Here is a 10,604-nt window from a genome sequence, read left to right on the forward strand (position 1 = left end):
ATATAAATTTAAGGAATGACATTCTGTATCAGCAGTAGACAATGGAGAATAAATGCATATAGAATAGAGAGAGAGAGAGAGAGAGAGAGAGAGAGAGAGAGAATACAGATCAAATCTTTCCGCCCACCATAATCTACGACTAACAACGCCTAAACAAGATTGCAAATGATGACATTTTTACCATGGATTCCTACATTAGAGGGAAGAGCATTTACTTTAAAGGGAAGTCCTAGAGCTGCTAGGGATATAAGTAGCAGAATTAGAAGTAAAGGAATGGAATAGAGTTCTTCAGAAATATTAACAGAATTTCAAAGAGGAAGATAAGTGGAACTTGTGTCTCAATTTATAGCTAAAAAGAGTGCAGTAACTAGAGAGATATAGAGACAGAAAGCAAGCCGTAAATTGATTTAGAACAGAAGTATGCAGATTAGAAAAAGTAACAATAAAAATTAGGAGACGAAGAATTGAAGAGAGAACACTGATTTGCAGTAGAACTCAGATAGGAGAAGAAAAGCAATTGGACTTCTGGAATACTAGTCCCGTATAAAAAAATCTAGAAAAAGACTTCAAATTCTATGATCAAATCATGTCGAACTGATGGTGGATCCGTAGATATACATTTATATAACCTTTTGAAACTCGTAATTAGACTCATTAAATGACTCCTTATCAGTTCCACAAACAGACATGACTTGTAGACTCAAAATGGAATACTATCTAAGCTAAAAGTATCCTCATCTAACTTAGATACTTAAGACACTAATCTCATGTACTACTTCAACCCACTTTATATGCTTCTAGGTAAGGCCTAATGTAACAAATAACAAATAAACATCCATCCCAAGGCCCATAGAACCCATCCATGCCCCAAAATAAAGTCCTCCTAATTCCTCAACTCTATTCCTTTAATTTTCTGTTGACCTTGATCTGTTCCTCTTTCCTCTTGTGAGATTTATGAAAAGGACACCATAGTGTTTCTCTCATGATCTTTATCTCTGTTGTCCTCCTCCTCCACACATGTATGCAACACAAAATAATAAAATGAATTTAAAGCAGAGTAGAAGAGAGGCAGGTGTGTAGTCAATCCTGAAATCCCTTCATTCAAAAAGCTAAATCCCGTAAGAAGGCAACCTTTTTCTCCTTTGCTACTCAATAAAAGACAAGTTAAGCACTTGAAGCCAAAACAATCAGTTCGACAATATTCCATGGAGCCTTGGATTAATTATTACATAAACTAAAGAAGAAGAAATCTCCCAACTGCTCTAGTACCAAAGAAATCTCAATTCGATAGAAGGGAAATCTTCTACACCAATGCCGTCCAATTCTAGTGCTTAACCTACACAACGCATGCTATTATTTAAATAAGAGAAACACTGAGGGGTCTTCCAAGTTTGAAATCTTATTATAAGTGGTTATAGTAATCCATAATAATTAAAAAATAAAAAATAAAAAACAAAATTCAAACAGAAGTTGCAGAGTACTGATCAACATTAATTCTTTCACGCCCAAATCCAAGTTAGATTTGGTCTTTCTTAGAGGTTCCAATGGGCGAGGGTTGGTCGTGTATCCGAAGAGAGAGAGACAGAGACTCAAACATACCTTCTGAAGCCCCAAATCCTCCACAGATGTTGCAGCGGGAGAATGCCAAGCTTCTCTAGCACAAGCTTCTTCTGAAGCCCCAAATCCTCCATAGATGTTGCAGCGGGAGAGTGCCAAGCTTCTTCTGATGTTGCAGTGGGAGAGTGCCAAGCTTCTTCTGAAGCCCCAAATCCTCCACAGATGTTGCAGTGGGAGAGTGCCAAGCTTCTTCTGAAGCCCTAAATCCTCCGCAGAGGTTGCAGCGGGAGAAAGATTGAAAGAAATTTGAGAAAGTGTGAGAGATTTGAGAGTTGATAATAAAGGGACGATTAGCAGGAGTGAGAATGAGAGAGATTTGAGAGAGTATCGACCGTGAGCGCGGAGGAAAGAGTGGGAAGAGTTTGGGTTTTGGTGGGAAAGGAAATATTATGCGGCGTTTCACAATAAATGTCGTTATATTGCACTCATCCTTCGCCACCGTCGTAAACGCCGTGGCAGCCGAATATAAAAATGAATATATTCCGACGTTTTATAGCAAATGCCGTTGTAAATAAACCTGTTACGGCATTTTATTAAGAGTGCAGTTGAATATGCACACTAATAGCAGCGTTTTCTAGGAAACGCCGCAGATTACAATTGTTTAACAGCGTTATGCTCTAAACGTCGTTGTAGTGAGATAAAAAGACATTTATTTATAACGCCGTCAATTAGCCCATATATGACAACTTTTCAAAATAAACGCAGTTGAATATGCCTCTATGACGACATTTTTTAACAACGCCGCCATATCTCCCGTGCTAAATGCCGTCATTGATGCTTTTTCTTGTAGTGAAATCCTATACTAACGCAAGTTGGAAGTAATAAAAATGCAGCCATACATCCACATCTACATAAACAAAATAACCACATAAACAAAGTAACCACATAAGAAAAATAAAAGAAATAGAGGGAGAAGAAGAAGAAGGAGAAGCTACGAATGAGATTGAAAGTTTAGATAATGCAAACCTAGATGTGTTTGAACCGGATTAATTGAAGAAGCTTGAATGAATACTTGCATGAACTTACCATGGCTTCCTCTTGTAAATCTCCAAGTCTTGTCATCAACATAGGAGCTTAGACTAGGAAGCTTAAAACTAAAACTATTACAACCATATTGAAGACATTGAAGCATAAACTAAACCTATTACAACCATTAAACTACTCTTATGAAAGCAAAACTAAGAACTTGAAAGAACTAATTTATGAAATCAAAATTACAAACTAAAGCCAAAAATAGGAAAAGAAGAGAAAATTTCACTAATTGAATGAATCTAAAACTAACTTCTTACAAGCAAGAGGGGAAGGAGAGAAGAGGGAAGAGGGAGAGAGGCCTCCACGATTTTGGAGGCTTCTCTTCCTCTAAAAATCATGGAGAGGAGAGAGAGTGTGACTAGGATTCCACTTAACAATTAAATAAATCCCATGATGTCCTTGAAAAAAAAAACGTGGAGACTTGGTAGAGAGGGGAGAAATTTTAAGAGAGAGAGAGAGAGAAAAAAACAAAAGAAAGAGATAAATATAAAGAAAAAAATAAATAAATAAAATAAGAGAGAATAAGATATGGGAGAGAGAGCTAATAGGAAAGAGGGATGAGAGATGGGATAACGTGGGGGGGAGGAGAGATGGGATAAGGGAAAAAAAATAAAATAAAATAAAAATAAGAAGGAAAAGTGATATTGGAAATTGGATATGGAAAGGGAGAATGGGAGCCGTGGGCTGAGAGGGAAAGGGAGGATTTTAGGAAGGAGGTGAGGTGGCATTAAAAAAAAAAATATATATATATATATATATAAGTGAGAAAAATTGTGGATAGGGAGAGAGAAAATAGGAAAAAGGGATGAGATAGAAAAAAGAAGAAGTTAGGAAAGAGGGAGTGAGAATCCGTGAAAGAGATGGGGTGTGAGATGGAGTGGTGAGATACGGATTGGTGAGAGAGAGTCCGTGAGAGAGATGGGTGTGAAAGAAAGAAAGAGACAATAGGATGAGAAGGAGATAAAGAATAGGAGGAGAGGTGGAGAGAAACGTGAGTGGGATGATTATCTCTTCTTGTTATTTATTTTTTCCTATCCTATCTCTCCTACTATTTCTCCTTTTTTTCTTGTGCAAATCCCATCTTGGCCAATCCTTGCTTGCAGCCCACTCTCTAGTCAAACTTCTAATTTGAACATGAAATTCCTCCTTTGTCCTTGGTTGCTTAAGAGTGGTCTGAGCTTGCGTTTCGGCTCATTTCTGGCCCATTATCATTTCTTGGGCTAAAAAGAATAATTGATTGTATGGTGGCCTAGATGAATGTGTACTTACGTTCCGTCACGTCCAACCTGTTTCAAATCTAATCTTCTTTACAGCCATGCAAAAATATTGGACAGCTTTACGTGTAAATTTGGAGATGTAGCCTCCGATAGTCCAGAATAGCAATAAATAGTCCAAAAACCTTAAACGCACAAGAAAGCACCAAGTAACTCTGTCCAATGTGGTAAAATGTATGCTTTATGCCCTAAGATTTCACACATAAATGTGCTCATCAATACCTATGCCTGGTGAGTGGGTTCTGGGTGACTTTATTGGGTTTGAATATTATATAACTGTTAATCTTAAGCATGCTATTATATATTTATAAGCATTGTGTGCATTGCATTATTATTCAGATGTGATTTGTTATGAATGTGATAACATGTTCACCATTGTATCGAGCTACGGTGCCGGGTGTGCCGGTACCGAAAACCCCAATTTATTTAATTATGAAAACTACTGTATGTCATCCTGATCTGTATGTGCCGTGCCGTGCTGGTACCCGAGTACTAGATGGAATGGGACGTTGATGCACCCGGAATACCTCTTGGGACGATAGGCCCTGCATATAGTATATCTGCGGCTAAGATGCTTGTTCCCTTATGCTACGACCCTTGCCAACAGGGGTTTATGTGTTGGATAGTCTGAGCACCTGCGGTCTGTGGAGGTGGGAGAGGCCAAGGCAGGGGTAGTGATGGCTATCGGGGTTTGCCACTGGGTGGTCATGATGGCTTCTACCAGCACAGGTCCCTTCGTGATAATTGAGGTCTCACTGAGGCGATAGGATAAGTGACCCTCAGTGTTTCCTGAGTTATCACAGTAGCATATACTTGACCGATAGAATTATGTGCTAGGTGGAAAATTGAATCTAACATTGGCATGCATCACTCTGTTTGATATTGATTGTATGATGTGTGCGCATTCCCCTTTGCTCCCTCACTAGCTAGTGTGGCTAAGCCCGTTGTACAATCACTTTTTAGTTTATATGCAGATAGTCTCTTGACGAGCACCGTTGGATGCGAATCAGGTGGAGTTGATGATAGTGGCTTGGATGTAGATGTACACCCAAGAATTTGTGCCTTTGAGGCAATTGTTTATTTGATTAAATTCTGTATTTATTCCACATCCATGTATAAACTGTATGTTTATTTATAGGGAGAGTAATGAATGGTTACTTATGTTAGAATTATAATATTTGTTATCATTAGAGAACCGATGCTCTATAATTTCACATGAATTAATCTAATTTCGCTTTCACTAACTCTGTGATGGAACGATTTATTCATTTTAGTACGTTCCTTTCTGTCATCACAAGGTGTTGACAAGGTGGACTGTTGCTTGGGATAGTGCACCTGTGATCCTGGTAGGTGTTGGGATGATGTGTGATTGTCCCAGTCATACCCCTATGTGGCAAAATATCTTACATCGGGATAGGGGAGTGACAGAGTAGTATCAGAGCAATGATGCTCTGCACCGACCACAGTTTGAACATGATCACTTGATTTACTCTCCATAATTAGGTTCTAAATTAAAAATCTCAATAACATAAATGATTGTGTACAGACTTAGGGAGAAGACTGATTTGAGTGAAAACTGGGACTTAAAAGGATAATAGGCAACATGAAACTTAAAACTTGAAACATAGGCTGCTAAGCTATAATTGTATAATGGGTTGGTTGAGTCTTAAATAGATACTAGACGGTTATATATATATACTGTAATTTATGTTCAGTATTATATTAAATTAACCAACCACAATAATCCATACTGATTTAAAAGAGGGAATAATTTATATATGTATATATATAAACGTTAAATGCAACTATTCCAAAGAATTTAATTTTCCTAGATATAATTAGTGTTCTTCACCATTTGACACCTGTGATTCTATTATGCTCAACTCAGATTTTTGAATCCAACCACGATTGTATCATTTCCTGTTGGGGCATACCTGTGCCCCTTCCAACCTAAAACACCAGATTTCACCTGTTCAACCTAAGATACCTAATGGCAGTTTCGCAAGATTTACATTCATCTATTGATTTTGAAGGTTTTCAAAGTTTTCCTAGATTGTTCACAAGGTCTGATCAAAAGAAAGGAAAAAGAAATGCAAGAAACTGAAGGAAAGTAAAACGAAATAGTTTCACAAATTACCCCTCAGGGGCAAGAGACTGAAAGAGCTGATCTGATAGGATGCATTCTGAAGGTTTTGGAGAAAGAACGGGATTAGTCACTGACACTGGCTCTACCGCGGCCAAGGAAGAAATTGATGTCGTCTATTCCACGCCCCATATCCGACATACGCCAAGCCTGGGCATTTAGTTGCTTCCTGATTCTATTGAAGCCCTCTGCCACTCACACGCCTTGCCGTTTAATGGCCATTGATAAGTCATCACCTTCCCCTGTGACCTTTGAGGTACCTGCTGCAACTGATTTGGGATCTCTAAGCTCAGAATCTGCTTCACTATCATCTTCCTCATCATCTTGGATTCCTTCTCTTTTATCCTGCTGAATTGGCCCCCCTGCACTATCATAAATAGGATACAGATTCATCTCTCGCAGGGTGTCGAACCCAATAGGCTCCCTAGTGCTTGATTCCTGGGTTCCTGATCAAAATCAACCTCAAAGCAGAGGAAAACCCAAGTGAGTAGTCGACTGTAGAGCAGTGCGTGCCTTCGAGTGGAATCCATAACAATGCGAGCCATGTGCTTCATGATTATGTAAGGAAGACAAACAAGTTGTGTTACACCCCCATTCCTGAACCACGGGGAATACAACCAAAGCGTACCAATACGCTCCCAAACCGCCAAGATCACAGATGCAGTAAACAGGATTAACTCATACACACAACCACAGAAGATTAAAACAGATTAAAATAGTAATATCAGAGTTTATAGAATCTACGTGATAACTTATATAATGTTGTTTAAGTTATCCTCCCAGTACAAATCATTCCAATCAGGACTTATGTATTACCTACTATATAAATAATACATCTATCATGAAAAGAATCAAAAGAATACACCTGTAAATCAAAAATGAATAATCAAGTGCATCAAAAGATGGCCACCGGCCATAAGTCACTGTCCCGCCAAGGAACACACATCACAGCAGCACTCCGGTCCGTGCTCCACGATCTTCGGAGCCCACCAATCAACGTAACCAGCCTCAGGAGTCTCGTACTCCATGCCACTCTGCTTGAATGTACCTGCATCAACTACAAATATGTTTCCTCAAGGAGTGAGCTCCAACTGAGCCCAATGAGTGGCTAAGCCACACAAGCATACACAATAATAATAATGAATGGGGTTGACTGCAAACCATACATAATGGACGGATACCAAGGTGTCCCATACCACCAAGGTAGACCGTACATCACATACAATTTACAATCATGCTACATGAATAAATGATGATCTATAATTTTATTGTTATCCACCTAACACACAACTAAGTCAGGTATAGTACTATAGCAACACCTTAGGTAGCATCCCCGACATCAGTACCATAAACGGATGGTATACCGGCGATGACAAACCCGAGTTGCGTTGGAAGCCTGCAGTACCGGTCTCCACCAAGAGATATACGCAAACCCCCAAGTCAAATCCCGTCTTGGCGGTCTGCCCAAAATACGGTCGGTGCCTGAACTTCCCGGGTGGGTATACCCGAATAACAGTCGGAACCCACGGATTTGACCGACACCTAACCTCCTATCGGTAAGGGTCATAGTACTGGGTAAACATTTATCCTAGCCGACATTCACCTATTGTATGAGTGAGGTACGCATGTGCATAGGCCAGAGGCTGAGTCCACAGATACCGAAATACGGTCGGCCGACTATCCTCTCTCCCCTCTAGCCCATACATACGTATACAAGTATGAGATGTGATATCGAAGGCAGTCGGTCGGTCACCATCCCGTTTCCACCTAATGCAATGGACAACTCTAATGCAATTTCAAGTACGGCAATCTCAAGCCCAGCACCCACCGGCACTTGGATCCCGCTTCCGAAACCCTAGATCTACATGCCATTAGTGAGTCCATATTATGGAATCCCCAGGTCCAGCACCAACCGGCAGCCGAGTCCCATAACTAAATCCAATACCATTCGCACCATAGTGCAATAAAATAAATAATATCGCAAGATAAGAATGTAAAGTCCTATCAACATCTAAACATTTATATCGTCCTATATCTTATGGTCCTATATCTTACCAATAATTATATATTATAGCACACATGCATGAATGACATTCGCAAGACACGACACACAAACATTTCATAAATTAAGACGTTTGCTTAACTCACTCACCTTGATTCTTAGTCAATCGTCAGTACGGAGTTCTTCAAATCGGCGTTCGATGCCAAGTACACTGTCCCACATACTAATACGCTCCCAAGCTAGGTTAGTCAACCTAAAGAGGGTGTACAACGTGGGGAGAGATTAGTGCCTTAGGGCTAGAAGAGTTGGGCCCCATAAGTTATCAAACAAGGCTGAAATAGGGGACCAGCACATACAGCAAGGCTATATCATGTGCCTATCCATGTGCCTGTCCCTCTCGGACTTCCCACTAACAGATCTAGGTTCTCAGGGACTGACACTTGCATGTGTCTATCCATGCATGTGCCTGTCCCTCTCGGACTTCCCACCGGTAGATCTAGTTTCTCAGGGACAGGTACTTGCATGTGTCTGTCCATGTGTCAGTCTTGCTGTTCATGCCATTCTGAGAATGGTTTTATCTTGGGGTAAAATGGGGTATTCTTAGGGGTTTTTAGAGGTCTCTTTGGCCATGAAAACAACTCAATCAAGGTGTCATAGCACAGCCCCAACATGGGTTTGTAAACCCAATGATCGATTGATTGGGTTTTCCTCTATTAAAATGCACATGGGAAGGGAACTCATGGGTTTGGGTATTGGGGTTTGGAAGTGTTTTTAATCAATATTATTTAACACCCCTCAAACCACACATCTACGGTCTTCCATGAGGGTTGGTGAAACCCATAAATGGAGGTAAATCCCCAACTTAGGGTTCATAAATGGAGAAGGGTGAATGGGTTTAAGGTAGGGTTAGATGCTTCATAGTTAAGCATCAAGGATTTGCCATTAATGGCTCTTCTAATAAGGTAGGTGAAGCATTCATGGCTCATAATTCCAAACCCTAGGTCTATAAATTAGGAAGTGAAAGAGAGAGAATGCTCATCAATGTAGGAGAGCAAGCTTGGGTTCCACCTCTCTCCTTTCTTCTTCTTCTTTCTTCTCCTTCTTCCTTCTTCTTCTTCTTCATTTTCTTCTTCTTCTTTATTTCCTTCTTTCCTTTCCTCTCCACGATTTAGGTTTTCTATTGTGAGGTGAATAGTAGATTGACCCCTATTTACCTCACTTTAGTCTTAAGTCATGTTTGGTTGTCTTAGGTCTTTAGGTCCATTTTAAGTTATTGGGCCCATTATACTACTAGGCACATAATATGATTAGAAGGAACATCAGGTCCTAAGCCCATTCTAGTATTTATACTCATGAGTTATTAGGATATTAACTTACTCCCAATCATCTGTAAGTGGGAACGGGTACACCGGGTGAGGGCAGGGCGGATCGTCGAAATAAGGAAATTCTAGGAATGCCCTCGAAGACAAACTTTCTCCTATCTCTGTCAATGTACCTATCCTCGACGACTTCTCTAGAGTCACGATCAACAATTTTGTGGGATGGCTTGAGTATCATGGCCCACAGTTCACGAGCGTACTCCTCTCCTGGTTCTACATAAAAGGTTCAAACCAGACCGGTGATCAAACGGGGTTTTAAACCGGGTTTTGGGCACGGATTTAACATCCTCCCTACCTTATAAGAATTTCGTCCTCAAAATTAAGACGTACCTGTCATGTTGAATAGATGGGGATGCGTTGCTCGAATCTCGCTCTCGCGCTCCCAAGATGCCTCCTCGTCAGAATGGTTTCTCCATCGTACCTTAACATAGGAGACGACACGATTTTGAAGATTATGCTCATTCCTCTCAAGAATCTTCACAGGCTCCTCGACGTAAGTCAGGTCCTCGGAGAGTTCAGGTAATTCTTGGGTCAACACGTGGGCCGGATCCGCAGTGTACTTCCTCAACATAGATATGTGAAATACATCATGAACACTGACTAAAGATGGGGGCAATGCCAGCCTGTATGCCACTGGTCCAATCCTTGCCAGGATTTCATATGGTCCGATGTACCTAGGGCTCAGTTTCCCCTTCTTACCGAATCGCAGCACGCCTTTCGCTGGTGATACCCGAAGGAACACCTTATCACCTATAGTGAACTCAAGGTCCTTTCTCTTCAAGTCAGCATAGCTTTTCTACCTTGACTGCGCTGCCTTGATTCGGTCTCTGTGAAGATGCAGACTGCGTTCCGGTACTAGACTGTGGGTAAGAAGTTTCATTCTGTCGGTCCTCGATGGACTTCACCATTTGAACCACTGCGGCGTACCGCTGGAGGTTATGACTCAACACTATGACCCCAATAGTGTTTCTCAGGCCTCTCTCAAATCTGCTCGCCTTCCCTTGGTCATCTCTGAGGTAAGGAGGAGCGAAGTGGTGTAATTCCTCATAATTCTATTCGTACTCTTGTACCGACTTCGACCCCTGAACAAGTGACATAAACTTAGCTTCCTTCTTTTCTCGAAAGTTCTGAGGGAAGTAGTTCTCGTAAAAGGCGGT

This window comes from Telopea speciosissima, chromosome 4, assembly GCF_018873765.1.
Source record: "Telopea speciosissima isolate NSW1024214 ecotype Mountain lineage chromosome 4, Tspe_v1, whole genome shotgun sequence".
Classification (NCBI taxonomy): Eukaryota; Viridiplantae; Streptophyta; class Magnoliopsida; order Proteales; family Proteaceae; genus Telopea; species Telopea speciosissima.